Source organism: Cyprinus carpio, chromosome B8, assembly GCF_018340385.1.
Source record: "Cyprinus carpio isolate SPL01 chromosome B8, ASM1834038v1, whole genome shotgun sequence".
NCBI classification, from domain to species: Eukaryota; Metazoa; Chordata; class Actinopteri; order Cypriniformes; family Cyprinidae; genus Cyprinus; species Cyprinus carpio.
In genome coordinates, this window is record NC_056604.1 from 18917497 (window position 1) to 18936691 (window position 19195).

The window sequence follows — 19195 nt, forward strand, 5'->3', positions numbered from 1 at the left end:
AATTTTTTAAAAAATTGTTCTTTATTAAAATGACAGTTCAATAATCAATGCAAGGCAAATGTTCACAAAATAAAGTAAATAAAACAAATTAAATGTCACCAAATAAACTGAAATGCTCACTATATAAAACAATATTCACAAATAAATGAATACGTTTTCTTTAATAAAATGATTTTTATTATCATTTAAATAAATAATTATCAAAGAAATAAATAATATTTGGCTTCACGTAAATCCGCGTTAATCGCTACAAAAGACCCAGATCGGTTAAACGTGGTTGCCGAACTCGGTTCGGTTATGTGTCACCCTCCGTGTCCGGGAGGAACGCGCTAAAGTCACACTGACTCCCGTCCACGTCTCGAGGGATCCCGTGTTCTCACGCCGGGACTGGACCAAGGCGGAGAGGTGGAGTCCTTGGGCTTGAGCTCTAACTCACCCCATGCCAATCCCGCCTCTCCACACTTGCTGCCTCCTTTCTCGCACCGTACTCGGACGAGGATACAACACAGCCGCGCAATGGAGTCGGGAAGGGCACCCCAAGTACCCTGTCATCCTCGGACTCTCCCGCACGAATCATGGTTAAAAATTTCCCTTTTCCTCTCCTCCGTATATCTTCAATTGACTTACATATATGAGGCCGGTGCAGATCGCCAATCAATTTAAAAACGTAACTCAACAAAGAGTGAAACGTGTCTTTTGGACGCCGCATGTCGCAGCGAGCAGGACACATCCATCAAACGTCGGAATGAGGTTTAACCCGAGAATCAAATGCCGTTATGGAGTTCTTCGGAAGATCTTGAGGCGGCTCTTCTGCGTCTTGTCAGTCCTCCTGATTTCATAAACGCAACACGCGCTAGCGCACTTGTTGATCAACTTGTTTTGTGTTTGTTTTTCACAGTAAAAATGTTCATCTGGTGGTCTGATGTGTCAGACTAACGCCAGCGTGAGTGGTAGCCACGTTACGAAGAGGACCCGATCTGATTCATAATAGAAACACTGAATTACTGTGTAATGGCCAAGTCTTAAAATAAAATCTACAATAGACCTTTCAAGCAAGCTACAAAGAGTAGAGTACAACCTGCAAAATTCACAATGCAATTTTAATATCTAGGAGAAAAATGGGGCTTAAACCATACCGCACGACTGGAACCCACCGTATAATAATCCACTGCAACAAATAGGAACAAGATTAACGATAGTAGCTATAAAGGTGATAGACATTGTTATAATGCATAGGGTTTTATGGTATGCATGCTGGTCAAACTCTAGTAAGCACGTAGGCATCTGGAGAGAGAAAACCAAAAAGTGGCTTGACCCGTTTGTGCAAAACAGCCCAGACAACCGGTTTAGCTGAGTGAATGGAGAGAAGTTTCAACACAACTGCTGTCCATGCTGTATGGCTTGGTCATCAGTATGTAGGACACATTGTGGTTTTGAATGACGCTGAGTTACTCGGTCCACGGCACAGAACTCTTAATACCCTTCCGTGTCATCTGAGTCGGCCCATCTATTATGGAATCATCTTAATAAGATGAACAATTATTCTTTTGGCGTTTAGCTGCTGTCTGCAGGGCACCTACTTTCAACAAAGTTGGTAACTAAGAATCCCGTATTATGTGGACTATATCTCTATACGTTAGCCCAAACTTGGTGTGTTTTTTAAAACCAATTTTTAAGATTAAGATAATAGCAAAAAATACACTCAATTAGAGTAGATCGATCTTAATTTATATTAAAAGGTATTGCATATGCCGGATGACCTCACCTGGTATTTCACATCAGTTTTCTTAGAAGATCATCGACACTGATTGATGTCATCCAGTTGTCAACTGTTGACTGTCATCAATTAATAATCTTTTCCATGATCTGGTTGGGCTTCTCAACCTTGTAATGTTTTCTGAATATTAGTCTATCTCCTCCTAGCGTTCTTCAGAGGGTTCTGAGGGACTAATGCTGAAGTAGTTTGGTGAAAGTGAAAGAGAGTATGGTGATGAGAGATCCAGTTACAAAACGCTCGAGGTAAGGGACAGCCAACCTGACCTGGGAAGCGACAAACAAACATACAAAGGCTTTTTTTATTGCGCGTATTGTCCGGTTATGCACAAATGGGTGGAGGTGTTGTAATTTTCATCTCTCTTTCCTCTAGGGGGTTTCGGATTTGTCACATTTGTTGACCAAGCTGGTGTGGACAAAGTCTGGGCCCAAGTCCAGACATGAGAGCTGGACTCGAAAAACTGTGAGTTTTTTTATCATCATTGAACTTCTTCTGTGCTACCTGTCTCCTCCTGTGTTGCGTTTACTAAAACCACTTCAGATAGTCACATTGTTTTTTTTTTGGATGGAGCTTTAATGATTTCAGTGCATGTAATCTGACTGACCGAAATGCAAATATATAATTGTTTCAGAGGTCACAGATGCTGTGTATTGCTTGTGAGGTTTTCATGCCTCTTCACAATTGGGTTTTTGGTCAAACAATTTGGGAGGATTTTTGAGAGCAGAGAGCGAGAAAAAAGTTCCTATCTTCACCGCCGTTCCTCATTGAGGTTGTCAGGGATTTGCATTCCCTATTCTGTGTCAAATTGCTATGGTAACTAGGGACCCCTCCTTGAACACAGGGTATGCTAGGGAGTTGCTGGGAATCCTTTGTGGTGCCTTGTCTCAAGAGGTGCCTCACCAACACACATTAGCACTCAGATTTTTTCCCCTAGTCCATTGATGCCTCACTGCTGTTTTTTCTAACCGGTTGTACAAGGATTTTTTAGGCCTTGTTTAGGTGAATGACATTCATTGGATGAATAAAACAAACATGATTTTGCATCAAAACGGATTAGTAGATTCAGTGAGAGTGCTAGAAAAGGAAAACTTTATATGCGAGGTTTTGTGTTGCGGTGCATCTATTTGTGTGAGAGTCTTTGTCGCTGTGCAGAGCAGGGGCGGGTCCTGGGACAATGGTTGCCCGTTGGTTACCATGACGACAGTGGAGTCACCCCCTAGGGGTTGTCAGTGGGAGGGAGCATGAGGCCCGAAGGAAGAAGAAAAAAAAATCATCTTTCTCATCTCTCTCCCTCCCTCTTTTCTGAAAGTTCTGGCACTAGTTCCTCATTTGAGTGTGAAAACCCGCCTCGCACTAATGGCAACAGGTAGTACAACAAGGCAAACCACAAAACGAAACTGTGTGTTCTGTCTGTGCTTTCAAAATTTTACACCGAAACAGGCAACTCCGAAGGAAAAGGCACGGAAGCCCAGGACTGGCCAAAAACGCCCACCGTGAAGAAAAAAGACAAAAAAACGACAGCGAGTGCTTAGTAAACTAGTGGCTCCTTAGAAAGTGGCTCTCAGCTCCAGTCTTCCACGCCTGGGCCGCGTGTGCTGTTTTTCTAATGCCTCCCCCCTGAGAGTGAGAGCAGCAGCAGAGCCAGGGGAACATGGAGGCCTTTGTCCCTGCTTTACCCTCTAGGACTGTGCCCCTGGAAGGATGCCTTATGGCTGCTCGCCTGGGCCGACTTTTAAACTGGAGATTCGCTTAACGAGCTCAGCGACTGGGATAATGGAGGAGGGGAGGGCCAGGAACTGAGAGAGAAACGTGTGGTGGCTAACTCACTCAAAAATCACCAATTTTTTAGTCAGCGGTCTTGGGACGCACCTGCTGTGCTGAGTGTTCTTGGTGGATTGGTGCAGAAAATCGTTCTGTGTGCTTGTGTGTTTGTCTGTATGTTGATTGATACACACCGCTCGGGTTTTGGCGACTGACCCTAAAGATTGACCCTGGTTTAGTTAAAGTCCATTGACTTTAAAAAGTTTTGACAGGGATGGCAATTGTGGCAGTTTCAAGGGCAACATTGTGGGTCAGATACTATTCAGATATGTCCCTTTTTTATTTGTATTCCTGAAATGATGATGAGTATGTGTTTTCATGTTAAAGAAGCTGTGTCACTGGATGTGTTTTTGTTCTCCCCCAAGATGGAAAATTTGTGAATCACAGGGTAATGTTTATTCCCAGAGCCACAGAGAAGTTTGACAGCCTTTGAAAACACCCTTAAAGTAAACCACATAAATCAGCAATATCCATACAAGTGTGCCTTTGTTGTGCACACACTCGCTTAATACTGACGTGTATAAGCGCTGGGAGGTCAACACTCAAAAAAGAGGTTTTAAACTGTAATATCGACCTTTGGTGTCAAGTGAGAATACAAAAGAGCACATAAGAAGTTTACAAGATAAAAAGAGAATGTTTTAAAACACACCAAGGTTCTTAGAAATGTAGTTGTTCTGTTTTCATTTTGGTTTGCAGATGGTTTTTAAAACACTTTTATTTAACATAAGTTTAATCTTTATTTTCATTTCCATATAAGTTTAACATGTTTTAATTTTAAAATAAAAAATGTCAGTGCCCCAGTTAAAAAAAGGTATTTTCCTTTACACATTGAAGACATGGGATTATACACATCTTAATCAATATTTTTTTTGTAAAAAAAAAAAAATTAAAATAATAAAGAAATGAAAATTTAGTGGACCATCATATTTTTAAACATTTATAAGCAGTGGAGCAGATTTCTTCAAATATTATGTAAGCGAATAGTAAAAAAATGAAAAACAAAATAGTATTTTAAAGAATTGTTTTTCTTTTTTTTCCTATTTTTTCTTCATTATGATATCAGAATAGGTCTATCACCCTCCACTATATTATTTTCTTTACATTTTTTTTCTTCATATGCCCCCCATAAAAAAAAAAAAAAAAAAAAAAGATCAAAATACATTTTAATTAAGAATTTAAAACCGTGCTTTACAGTAGAAATGGTCTAGTAATTTGTATAAATCACATTTTACTATGTTTAATATACACACCACACCACAAAAAAAAAATGAAGACTGAAAAAGTGTCAAAGTTGAAGAGTTGAAACCTCATGTCTAAAACTAATGTAAATTTAGTGAAAATCAATAGTGGATAAACTTAAAACTCCCTCAGAATGGAATTGTGTAATCATTGTATGTATTTTATATAATGATTAATAGACACATTGCAGCTGTCATTTCATTGAGCATTGCGTGATAAAATTGCAAAGAGTAAAATATTCAAGACCAAAAAGCGTAAAAGTTTAAGATTGACCACTTAATGTGAATGTATTGAATGTCTATGGGTTTTAAAACATACAAGCCCCTACTGAAAATCCATTATTTTTCAGTGTCTCTCCACTCCTCCACATGGTCAAAACCAGCTCGAATGACAATAATCTGTTTTTATGTGACCAAACATTTTATCCTCAGCTTTTCTCTCATGTGCGTCGGTGGCTGTAATGTTGATTTTGTTTGTTTGGTGTGTGTTGTGCTGTTTTGTTTGTTTTTTTGGGTTGATTTTGCACGCAGGAGTGGTGCGGCCCTTCCTAGCATGTTGTGGACCGGAGTTGACTATCAGAGTAGTCTAGAAAACTATAGACATACTGTAAACTGTAGCCTCTGCATCAGATCAGCTTAGCCTCTTCATTTTACTCTCTAGATTCACAAAGAATCTCTGTTACTCGTAGTCTGTTGTATGAAAACAAACAGGCGACTCTGGTAAACTGGCTGTAGTTTACCTCAGAGCTGCTAGCTCTTTAGCGTAGCTCTATTCGAACCCTCTCTCTCGGACAGACTAATCATTGCTGCTAGCGCTGTACTGGTGCCTTCACTGTCTTCTAGAATTAACCAACCTCAGTACAGCAATGACGTAGACTAGCGTCTGGTAAATAGATGGACTAGACTATAGACTAATATAGAGTATCTTGAGTTTTTTGTAATTTTAGTTTGTCTACTGTGGCAATGGGTGCTAATCAACATCAAATTTTTCTGCACATGGTTCATAAATAAAAAAATCTAGTGGTATCAAATGTCATTGCTACACTTTACACAAATTTAGCTTTTTTAGCAACTTTAAATGCATTAAGTGCAAGTATACTGTAGTTTCAAGGAGCTGGATACTATTTTTTTAATGTTTCACAGCTCATTTTCCAGATTTGACACCAATAAATTTTAAATCAGACTTTTAGAAAGAAAGAAAAAGAATAGAAATACATGCAAACAACAAACAAAACACAAACAAACAAAAATATTTTTGTTTGGCTGTCAAAGAGTGTGTGGGTCAAGGATGCTTTTCCGCTTGATTTTCTGTGCCTTCTTTTAGTTTCTGACCACTGTCTTCTTCCAAGGAAACGTTGTTGTTGGTGTTTTCCCTGAGTGTTTTGATGTCGTCCAGTGATGTTTACAGGAAAGCTGACCCTTCTCTTGTCCAGTCACAGGTGGCCTTGACAGCCTCTTCTGTCTAGTCATACTCATCCATTTCCATTTGCCTCTCACAGAAACCTGTGAACTTTCTCTGTCGTCTGTGAACGTTACACTCTCTGATTTAAGGGGTGTTCACACTGACAGCAACAAAGCGACTCCAGATTTGCCAGTCACATGAGCGGCAGAGACCGTTGGCGATGAGAAAAGTCACAATGTGGGGACTAACAATTGGTTTGAAGGAAATTAATAATGTTTTTGAGAAAAGATGCATTAAATGATCAAAAGGGACAGTAAAGACATTTACAATGTTACAAAAGATTTTCTATTTGAAGTAAATGCTGTTCTGTAGTATCCTAAAAAAAAAAGTGAATTACAGTTTATACTACAATATTAAGCAGCACTACTGTTTTTAAAATCAATGATAAGAAAGAATGATTAAAAAATCATAATAATGTTGTAATCATTTAATAAATAATTTTAGAATGATTCTGAAGGAGCATGTGACACTGAATACTGGAGTTATGATGCTGAAAATCCAGTTTTGCTATCACAGGAATAAATTGCATTTTTAAATATATTCACATAGAAAGCAGTTGGATTGTTTTAATTTGCAATATTACTACATTTTTTGCAAATACATGCAGCCTTGTCAAGAGGCTTCTTAAGTCTTAAAATAAAAAAGAACTTCTTTTTAAAAACATTACAAAATCGTACCAAAACCAAAAATTAATACGATTTTTATGAATTATGACATTATGCAGTACTTAAAAGTTTTTTTTTTTTTTTTTTTTTGCATAAATAAACTTTACACAGGCAAAAAAATAATAATAATAATAATTGTCTTATTTATCTTTATTTTCAGTCATTTTATTCCAATTAATTATGCAGCCCCTAGAACACATACTATAACAATACAAAAATAATACATATTCAGTCTATTTCATTTTAATGCTGCATATAGTATAACCAGGTCTATACTTAGACAGAGACTTATGTTACTTACTTATCTGTAATACGATGTCCCAAAAACTACGGCCAATTGCGCAGCCAACCAGAAATATTAGGAACGTCTTCAAGCGACCAATAATACAACAACCTGGCAACATCTAGCAATAAAATCACTGTCAGTGTGAATGGAGCGTTATTCTCTTCTTAATAGTTTCTCACTGTCACTTCTCTCTTTAGTTGAATCTACATTTCTTTTTCATTTCTCATCGCTCTTGTCCTTCCCTGAACTCTGCATGTATGACTACCATCATTCTCAGACAGTAAAGTTGATGCAGGGTGCAGTCAGAGCCTTTAAAACACACATGCAGACGTCCCTGCAAGGGCAGAGAGACCCAACCGAAACCAGAGCTCAGAGGATGTGAGCTTCTCACTGATGTTCTCATTTATAGTCCTGGTTGTGCTGGTGTCAGTCTTCCCTCTTTCTCCAAAATTTCTAAACTAGACCTTCTCCTTTCAAACTCTCCTCTAGATTGACCCGAAAGTTGCCTTTCCGCGACGAGCGCAGCCCAAGGTATGTGCCTGACTGGTCCACGTGGTCAAGATGCTTGATAATATACAGCTTTTTGTTATTTTTGAAGATCTTCATCTCTCCACCCTATCTCTCTTTTTCAGTTGGTGACTCGGACAAAGAAAATCTTTGTTGGAGGTCTGTCAGTGAACACTACTATTGAAGATGTAAAGCAGTACTTTGACCAGTTCGGAAAGGTAAGTCATCTGTTACAGTGATTGTACTATGAGTAAATTATGTTCTTAGGCTTGGAACAAGGAATATGGCTAATACAATAAATAGGATTAAATATGAATACAATAAAGTATAATATGATAATAATCAGTAACACATTAATTACTGTCTGTACATGATCCTACAAAAACTTTGGGGTCAGTAATATTTTTTATACTTTTAAAAGAAGTCCCTTATGCTCACCAAGGCTGCATTTATTTGGTCAAAAATACAGTAAAATTATTACAAAATAACTGTTTTCTATTTTATTATATTTTAAAATGTTATTTATTCCTGTGATGTAAAGCTGAATTTTCAGCATCATTACTCCAGTCTTCAGTGTCACATGATCCTTCAGAAACCATTCTAATATGCTGATTTGCTGCTCAAGGAAAATGTAGTTATTATCATTATCAGCGTTGAAAATAGTTGTTCTGCTTAATATTTTTTTTTGGAAACCATTATACATTTTTCAGGAATATTTGATGAATAGAAAGTTCTAGAAAAATTTGAAGTAAATAAAGATGTGTGCTTACAATCACGTTTGATCAATTTAATGCATCCTTGCTGTATATAAGTATTAATTTCTTAAAAAAAAAAAAAACATTACTGACCCCAAATTTTTGAACAGTAGTGTTTAATGTACAGTCATAGGTGTTTTTATTTCTTCCTTTTTTAAAACAGCATCAAAAATGACTCAACCCATCAAGTCATCAGTTGAAATAAAGTTTAAATTAAATAACACAAACAAATCATTCTGAAGGTTTAACAGAGGTGTACTGAGTGAAATCTGAGCCAGATTGGTGAGGAAGCATGAAAGAGGGAACAAGAAAGGCGCAGAGAGACTGAGAGAAAGAGTTGGGGTAGAGTTTGAGAGTTTGAAGGGGTGAGTTTTGTTTGCAGGGGAAGGTGGGGGAGATTACTTGAATCTGAATTAATTTGATGGAACAGCTGCTCCTGCCCTCAGCCCCCCTCCTACCCGGTTACCACGGTGACCCTGCCCATCCATTGTCCCCAAGTAATTTAGCGGGCAAAAGGTTTTGTGTTTGGGGTGTGTGTGTGTAGGAGAGAAAATGAGGGAGAGACTGTGTGTTTAGGGACAGGACGATTGTTCATAACTGAAGTAACACAACAATACTGTACACCCCAAAATCTGACAGGCTTCTGTAATAGATCATCTAACGTTTCTTTGCATCACACTTCAGTTACACAATGTCAGCGCAAAACTTGGGCAGAAAATAATTCATCATTCTTGAGCCATACTTAAGTGTGGAATGCAGATAGAGAGAGAAAAAAGAGAGAGATGATAGTCGCAGCCACCCGGGGAAGTTGCAGATTAGTTTGCCTCACTGGTCACTTTGTGTTCTGGCCTGGTTTGAACAAGGGATGGAGAGAGGGAACGATGGAGAGAGAAAAACAGACACCATGATAAGAAGCACACAGAACAAGACGGGACTCGATTTGTAGCTCAATTAAAAAAAAGATACTAGTTAAGATTGGAAAATTTGAAAGGTTATTAAATATAAACGTGTAAAAAGTGAGAAAAGCTCTCAAATTTCTACTTGATCTGACCTTTAAAGGTGCACTCAGGATTTTCCCTCATGTAGCCAGTTGCTTTTGAAAATATTATCAGATTTGACAATGTGATAAATCATGTACGCTCACATGAGATGAAGACTATTGTCAATAATAACAGCTGATTTATGGGGGCTGCCTTATTTGTATCACAAGGCCAGACAAATGCTTGTTTTATCATCATACCTCTCGTCACAATTAATCCAAAGCAACTTGTGTTGCATTCAAGGTAAACATGTTATCCGTGCTTGCTCTCCCTAGGAATCAAAGCTTTGTCCTTGGCAATGCTAGCACTTGCACTGCTGTCTGAACTACAGGAATTCTGTTCTGTTTGTTTAAGAGTTTGGGTGACTAAAACTGCTGATTTTCTTAATGTCCAAGACTGCCATTTAGCCAAATATAACATAAAACAATTCTATATGACAAATTTAAATTCACATAAAATTCTGTCATACATTTATGCAATAATATTGGTAACCTAAACTGTTGATTTTTTGTTTATGTCAAAGACTGTCTTGTAGGCAAACACAACATAATAATAATGCTGAATGACAGAAAATGAAATGAACAACAAAAAAAACAATTATGAAATTAAATGAACACTTTTTAAATATATATGTTTTCTTTAAATTCACATTTCTACAATAATATTGGTGACTTAAACTGTTGATTTTTCTTTATGTTCAAGACTGCCATATAGGCAAATACAACGTAATATAATGCTGAATGACTACCATAACAACAGTGGTGAGTGACAAAAAAATTAAATGTGCATAAAATTGATTAAATTACACGAACACTTATTTTAAACAATATTTACTCAAAGTTCACTAACTATTTTGTATCGTGATCCACCAAAATATCATCAACTGAAAAAATTAGGGGAAAAAAAAGTTTGACTGGAATAGGAGGATCAAAATTCATGACAGGAACAAATAGCAGTTTTTCAATTAACCATTTTGACTGTGTCAATGTCTTTTTTGCACACACAACATGGATAAACTACAACTTACTTTTATAATAACAGTAAATTATGTAAAGTAAGTAACCCTATCCAAACCCTAATCCTAACCAAATACAGTAGTAAGTACATGTAGTTAATTAATATTACTCAATACTTACATGTATAATTACACTGTAGGACACCTTAAAATAAAGTGTTACCCAACTTTTAATACCACTGGTTCTAATTTATCCCTACCCTATATCCCTACCCACATTTAATTACTGAAACTTTGTTTTCTGTTCTGGTTTTCAATTAAATGAAGGCAAAAATATTTTGTTTGTTATATATTGATAAAAATGCAGGGTTGTTAATAAATTTTAACCATCTCAAAATGACCAAATATCAGCCATTTAATAACTAGTGATATTAAACCCTACTTTTTTTTTTCCAGGCACACACATTAAAAGATGAGTAAAAGGAAATGGAGAAGGAACACAGAGAGTGTTTATTGGTCTTTTGGTTAGTTAGTCTTCACCAAGAGACTGTGAGCGTGTGCACACATCAAGTGTTGATTGGTCAGGCTGTCCACTTGTGTTTCATATTCTAGATTGAATATGAAACCGTTTTCATCTTCTCTTTCTTGTTCACACAAAGACCTCGAAGTCTGACCTTCACTTCTGACCTTTAGGTTGAAGCTGTCAGTATGCTCACAGTGACACACTTTTTTTGCACACACAAACATACAGATGCTAAAACGCAAGTCAGAAGTCCCTTCTTCTAACGGAAACCCTATGAAATTGTAGTTAGCATTCCAACTAATTAACTAGTTTGCAATGTTTTAAATGTGCACTTGTAGTGTAGGCTACTTCAAATCTTAAAAGTATATTTTTAACTTAAGTGTACTTTACAGTTTTTTTTCAACTGCTTACATTTTCAAATTACATTTTCTCTTTTTTTTTCCAAACTTTACACACAAATTGAATTGCACACAAAAAATGCAAAATGCCTCACATCACTTGCAAAATGAAGCACTGCATTCAAAATATCACAAACACATCTCAAAAGCAAACATTTGCAAACTGCTTTGCCATAATACTGATTCCTGTTAGATTTTTGTGTGTTACATAGAGAATTGTGTGTAGTGTTTTGCAAAAAGTGTTTTATCGAATTGAAAACTTCAAAGACCGAGAATTAGTGTATGGTTTTGCAGATATAAGGCCAGTTTTACTAAACAGGGCAAATTAGTGCGAGAGCACAATTACAAAACAGCACCGATGGGCCTGGAAATTTCTGCGGGTGATTTACTAACAATGTGCAAATTATAGAACACAGACACAACATCTCATTTACATATTGACCAACCAAGCACGGCACACATTAGCATAGTCGCAAATAAAGAATAAACAAATTAAGAAGTCACCATACGTTGAAAAGAACCGAAGGCCAAAAAAGGTTTGCTAGAAGTTTTGATAGACCTTGTATTGGGTCACACATAGTTGAGGATTTCAAGTCGTCTTTTATTTTCTGAAGCAAATTAAAAATAACATGTCTCGGCAAACGATATGTTCGGATAATGTGTTCTTCAGGCATTCAAATGAATTAATACATGTGGAAAAAAATCCTTTCCCTTCTACCACGTGCTTTCTGTGCCTCCTCCTAGCAACAGTAATTGCAGCCATTTCAAGCTCAAAATAGTTTAAGACATGCTTTTTTGAGGCATTAAATAATGGCGCAAATGCCAGTAATTTGATGAGTGCAAACGTTAGTAAAACGCATTGCGTGATTCATTTTAATACTCTCCCCCCATACCTTTTGTGTCTGAAAGGGAAACTCCTACAAATGCATATTCAGTAAGGTCAGTTGCAAAAAAATAACTGTCCACGCCTGTTCAGCACTAATTCGTCACTGCGCGCGTCTTTAGTAAAACCTGACAGTACAATTTTAACGCCAAAAGACAGTTTGCAAGCTGTTAGTAAAACTGGCCCTTGGAGTGTGAGTGTCTTGAGTGTCAGGTTTCAGAAATTATGTGACAAGTAAAGATCTTGTGTGTAAGCAGTTGAAAAAAACTGTAAAATAGATTTTACTGACTATTTCTAACTATTGTCATCATTTACTCAAGTTGTTCCAAACCTGTATGAGTTTCTTTCTTCTGTTGAATACAAAAAAGCTATTTTGAAGAATGTTGGTAACCAACAGTTAACAGTAGCCATTGACTTCCATAGTATTTATTTTTATAACTATGGAAGACAGTGGCTACCGTCAGCTGTTAAATGCTAAATTGCTAAATTGTGGTGACCTTTAAAGACTGCCTTAAAAGTTGACAAAACTAGCAGATACACACATTTTATATTTTCACTTCCCTGAAAAACTGAAACAAACAAACAAAACAAACAAAACATTGATGACTCATCCTGCACTTCTCATATTTTTATCCAATCAAATGCCCTTAATATCAACTCAAACTGACCATCATGTAGCATATAATGGTTTTGGCCATGATGTAGCTAAAGCCTAATGGCCATTTACAAAAGAAGAGACATGACCTTTTATGTTCCTTCAAACATCCTGTTTCAGTTGGATATACGTCATCACAAGATTAAAAACTGTGTCTAATACTACAGATAACAAATAATCTCTTTCTCTTCCTGTCCTACAGGTGGATGACGCCATGCTTATGTTCGACAAAACCACCAACAGACACAGAGGTAAATTTCCCTTTCTCTTTATTTTCATTAAATAACTGTGCAGCCAATCTCCCCTTCCTAAACCTGGTCCAATCTGTCTCCATCTCTTCTCCATGGCCCTCCATCCTGTACTCTGTAGGATAAGCGGTAGGTGAGGAGAGAGATTGAGTATTAGTGTGTTCGTTAATCAGGGTTTAGGCTAAAACCTCGTTAAGCGCCCTTCGCTCCCCCTCGCCGGTTCAACAGCACATCGATTATGACAGCTTGCATGGCTTTACCGCAGCCTTTCAACCCAGCGGAGAGGTGGAGGAGATACATGGAGAGACAGACAGGAGACCAGAGCAGCACTTGAGAAGAGAGAAGCAAGTTTTGTTGGAAAAAAACAGTAGAACTTTTTATTGAGAAAATCTAGCACTGTTAACGGAGACAAAGTGGACACGTGTATGATTTCAAAGGTTTAAAAAAGAATACAGGTCACAGGAAATCTGTGTAATTACAGTATTAAGGGTGAACCTTGAGGTCACAAGGACATTCGCAAATATTTAACCTCAAAATGTAGAGGTTTCAGGAACAAAGAAAAAGCACATTCATTTAGTTTTTACAGATACTTGCGGGGTGATTTTAGGGTCCAGACTTTTGGACCCTAAATAAAAAGTACGGTGGTGGTACTGTGGTACAGTGATTGTATATTATATACCATGGTGCATGTCTCCCCAAAAAAAGGTAGTATCATTGTATTTTTAGTGATGTCACAATCATTCTGGTATTTATTTAACAAGGTTTGTGAGAAGGGAAGTAGAATTTGTTAGTAGTTTCATCTGACCTTTTCATCTGGAGTTGAACCGAAGTACATGAACTTTAGACATTGTTTATAATGATGGCTGAAATGGAAATCCAAATGTAAACTGTGGCCTGAGCGTCTTTTCTTTCTCTTTCTTTCCTCAGGTTTTGGATTTGTGACCTTTGAGAATGAAGATGTGGTGGAGAAAGTCTGTGAGATCCACTTCCACGAAATCAACAACAAGATGGTGAGAATTCTCATTCTGAGACACTCTTTCATTTCAGACACACTGCTACAACTTGTGTTATCTTCCCTTTCCACTCACAGGTGGAGTGTAAGAAGGCCCAGCCCAAAGAAGTGATGTCACCCACAGGCTCTTCAAGAGGTCGTGCACGTGTCATGCCCTATGGGATGGACGCCTTCATGCTCGGCATAGGAATGCTGGGTAAGAGAGTAGATTACAAGGATGATTAGAGCTTAAAGCATGGAATGGCCTCTTCTGCCCTCTGGTGTTCAGAGTGAAAAATGCAGTCTGGAAAAGCCATAAAATTCATACCGAAGACACAAATGCTACACTTTTTTCTACTATATTGACTAATATTGATATTGAGTTATCGTATAACTGTGCATAATATTAAAATTATGCATATAATTGTTTAACAAAATATTATATCATTTTGTTATTTACTCACAATACTTTATGAATAGACATTAATTGGTGTTTTTTCCCAGGTTATCCAGGGTTCCAGGCAGCAACATATGCGGGTCGCAGCTATACTAGTCTCACACCAGGATACACATATCAGTTCCCCGGTAAGACTCAATGTCCAGCTCATGCATTCTGTAGGACTTTTCACACATTGGTTCACGGGAATTAACTCTTTTTTGGGGATAGGTCTTTGCAAACACTCAGAAATATTATTAGATATTGGGGTTTTGAATCAGGAAGGGATTGTTTATCAGTTTATGTATAAGCAATATCACATGAGTGGCCGTGCGATGTGGCTGTATATCGGCACGGCTGTGATATGGCTGTAGGCACGACTACAACTACATTCATGCCTAAAAACTACATTCCGTGACCTAAAAACAGTATTATTTATAAAATTATAATGGATTTGGGCGTCTGCCATGACACTAACCAATACCACAAACGGAGTGATACAAGTGGTGAAATGGTTGGAGTTCTGTTATCACTAGAATATTGCACTCCTCTCAGCCAATCAGATTCCAGGACCAGAATGAACTGTTGTATAATTGCATATAACCAATTCACTGACCGTATTGTTATGGCTGTCAGATACAAATTGCGTAGTTGCTACTAATTTAGTTAAATTTGCTAAATATGTTTTTGAACATTATCTGGCAGTCTTGGTGAAACATTTGAGGTCACTCAATTTCCATATGCACAAAGTAATATACTAATAGTCATCAAATATGGAAATTCCACATTTTGCAATTAGATTTCATGTGTGAAACCACATATATTAGAAGCTGCTTGTAAATCTCAGAGAGGCGGTCTAAGACTGTCTTTCTGTGTGTCTTGCCGCTTATAGGCCCTGTAGTGCTTGTCCATGTGTGTAGTGTGAACAGCACTTGTGTGTATGTTTAAACAGCTTTCTGTGTTTATCTCCATTCTAGAATTCCACTTAGAGAGGACCCCCCTTCTGACATCACCCCACCCCCTCTGAGCTCACAGGTTAGTTCCTCTATGAGCTTCACAAGCAGCTATTGCACACGGCCAACACACAGCATAGTGTGATCTGATTGCCGTAAGCTTACGTCGTAACAACAGCACCCAGGAAATCCTGCATAACAAGTGTTACCACACATTATCAGAACATCGCTTCTTTCTCAGAATGATGCAAGCACTTTTCCCACTGCTTTTCGTACTGCTTGATACTGATTAAGTTCTCTTTCCTGTTTGTTTGCTTGTTCTGCGTGTATGCGGATGTTTTCGTAGCCATTCCTCTAACGGCGTACAACCCCATGGCGGCAGCCGCAGCAGCAGCAGCTGTGGTCAGAGGTGCGAGAATTTAGCTTTTTTCTACATCCCACACATGAACCATGCTTTGGAAATAAGAGCATACACCCCAATGGCTGGCCTATATAGCTTTAAGATTTCCTGTTAATGAAAAGTCATTGAGACATTGTGGAATTTCATGTTGATTTGTTCTGTAGGCTCAACTTCTTCTCGCTCAGCTGGGTTTTTAGGTACCAGCAGCCCTGGGCCGATGGCAGACTTGTATGGAACCGCCAATCAGGACTCAACCATCAGTAGCTATATCAGCGCTGCAAGTCCCGCCCCCAGCACTGGATTCAGCCACAGCCTCGGGGTGAGTCAGTGACATGCAGTGCTGCTATTGTGGACTAAAAACTATTTAAAACATTTTCAGCCACTGAAATAAAGCTGGAAATAAACTACACTTAAAAAAACAGCATCACTAAAAATGAGAAATCTTGCTTTGGCAAATAACTTGAAAATAATTTTAAGCAAAAGTACTAAAATTACGAAACCACAAAAACACAAAATTACTAAACTTAAACTACATTTAAAATGAAAACTTAAAATCTAAAAATAAAAGCTAACTCAAAACATTAACAAATACTATAATAGTATAAAAATAATGATGTAATAATACTGATGACAAAGTGAAAAAGAAATTTAGAAATGTTCTCTTTGTATTCATACTGGTTCCATAAGGTTTAAAAAATGCATTTCAACCATTTTCAAAAACAAAATTACATAACATAAATGACTCTAAAAAATATCCAACTAAAAAAAAACACATAAATAATGTCTGTAGGGCATATTTTCAAATATTAGTAGTAATTATTAGCTGTAATATTTCTAGGTAATAATAATTACTATTATTTATTATAAATTGTTATAAATAATTCACAGAAAAGTCATTAAAAACATGATTTTCATATAAGAAGTGTATTCAAGTCATTTTAGTGTATTTTTTTTAAATAATCGAGAAAATCTGATGAACTATGAATTTGATAACTGAACTAAAATAAGGATTACTTTTTTGCTGCATTAAAATCACGCCATATTTTTATCTTTACAGGGCCCTCTGATTGCCACAGCATTTACAAACGGCTATCATTGAAATGAGTGACAGGTACAAGAGTATTCATGGTTCTGACGTCTTCCCCACATCTTAAGGAAGGATTTTTGAAGTGTGGTGATTTCAATTGAATATAACGGATGCACTTTACGTGCCGCAGGGTCGTCGTTATTTTCTCAAGCTCTCTGTTTTTAGATGACATGAATCAACCCTAAACTGGTGGAATGTCGGCTGCAACACTATTAATGTGATGTGTGACATATTTCCTGTTTTATGAATTACTGTCATATCAGTCTCTAAACTAACCTCCTGCTCCTCTATATAGAGCTAAACCTGTAAGTAACTAGTTCATTTCTCAGATTAAAACGCTAACAACTTAAGTGTATTTTTTTGTCTTATTTTATTTTTTCTCTCTCAGTTCTTGTTCAAAGTTTTGTCTTTTTTGTGATGACATTATGTACATGTAGGTTTGTAACTGTAGAAAAGCATTTTCATTTTAACAGCATAAGAGCAATAATCTGTGTCAAAACTGTTTGGATCTTTGTAGCGTATTTAAAAGACTAAATCGCTTTCAGACACATTTGGTACATTTTCTACTGAAGAATATAGTGTGATGGGATGTCAAAATGTATATTTTGTTAGTTTTGCAACTGGATTTATTACATTGATCATGAAAATAGCAGTAATTATAAGGAGAACATATTTTCTCAGACTTAGATTCGACCTTGTTTGTGTAAATATTGTACATACTACAATCTTTTTGATCTGGTGAGATCTGTGTGATTAAGAGAGTTTTTTTACACTCAAGAACGCAAAAACATGATAATCTGTGTCCAAAAATGTTTAGTTTTTTTTTCCCCATGATTTGATGAACTTGAACTTTTTGTTTTATTTTGTTCAGTTTTTTTTTTTTTTTTTTTTTTTTTGACAGAAGGCAATGTGAATGATGCTACTGTTGTGTGTGTGTGTGTGTGTGTGTGTGTGTGTGTGTGTGTGTGTGTGTGTGTGTGTGTGTGTGTGTGTGTGTGTGTGTTTGAGAGTGAAAGCATGTCTGGGTGCTGTCATGATCTAATGTATTATCTTCAGTAAGATGTTTTTAAAATGTGAAGTGTATCCCCTTTTTCCATGCTGTTTTATTGCTTTTACCAAAGTTTATATCCATAACACAATTCCTTTAAACCTCTTTAAGAGGTTTAAAGTGTTGTAATAATTGGAATATAAATATGCTTCAATTAACTGAAGACTTTGGTACTGGTGGAGAAACAAAAAGTAGCAACACTAATTTAACACGTTTATGAAGTAAACAGGATGGCTGTTATTAATTGAAAGTTTTAATGTTTCTTGTTTGAAGCTTAAATAAAAGAAAATACAAGTAAATTTGAAAACAGAAAATTAAATTATTTCAAATTTCAAAACTCCCACATGATTTAAATCTTCATGACACTGCATGAATCACTTTACTCCATACGTTGTCTGTTAATTTTGTTAGTTCTTTGTTATTCACCTGTGGCTTAGAGCATGTCAGATCGCCTACAGTCTGTAACTGATTCTATCTTCTGAAAGCGCACACTGAACACTCCCACACAGAAATCTGTATTCACGGGACATTTGTAAAAATATATTGAAACTAAAGATTTTGCTCAGGATGAAACAGCATTATCTTGTTGTTGAAGCACGTTATATGACTAGGGCTTTTACCGTTACATCGCTAAATGGGGTTGCGTAGGTGGCAACACGCATCAGTCTTTTTTGGTAAACATCTCTGTTCAGTAAAAAAAAAAATTCAGCTTCTGGTATGACGCTTATTGCTACAAAAATTGCTACTGACACTGTAAAAAGTAGTAGTAACCTGCAACTATGTACCTTAAAGAGTTATTTAAACTCATAAAATATAGTTTTGTTGGTATAAATTATTGTCGGTTGATTCAGTGATGTTAAATAATATTTTTGACTTGAAATGTGATGTTAATATTTTAAGACATTTTTGATATGAAAAAAAAAAAATGTTAGAATTAAACTTTGCACTGGGCTGTACCCAACGCATTAAATATAATCTTAAACAAACGCAGTCTAATTCCTATATGAAGTCATTTCCATACTTTAACAGAATCTATTCAGTGCACTTACAGTCTTAAAAATAAAAGCACT

At 36.7% G+C, this 19195-nt stretch overlaps 1 pseudogene; it reads left to right on the top strand.

The window, feature by feature from the left end:
• The first annotated feature begins 745 nt into the window (after window positions 1–745).
• Window positions 746–17282, top strand: LOC122138153 (annotated as a pseudogene).
• The last annotated feature ends 1913 nt before the right edge of the window (window positions 17283–19195 follow it).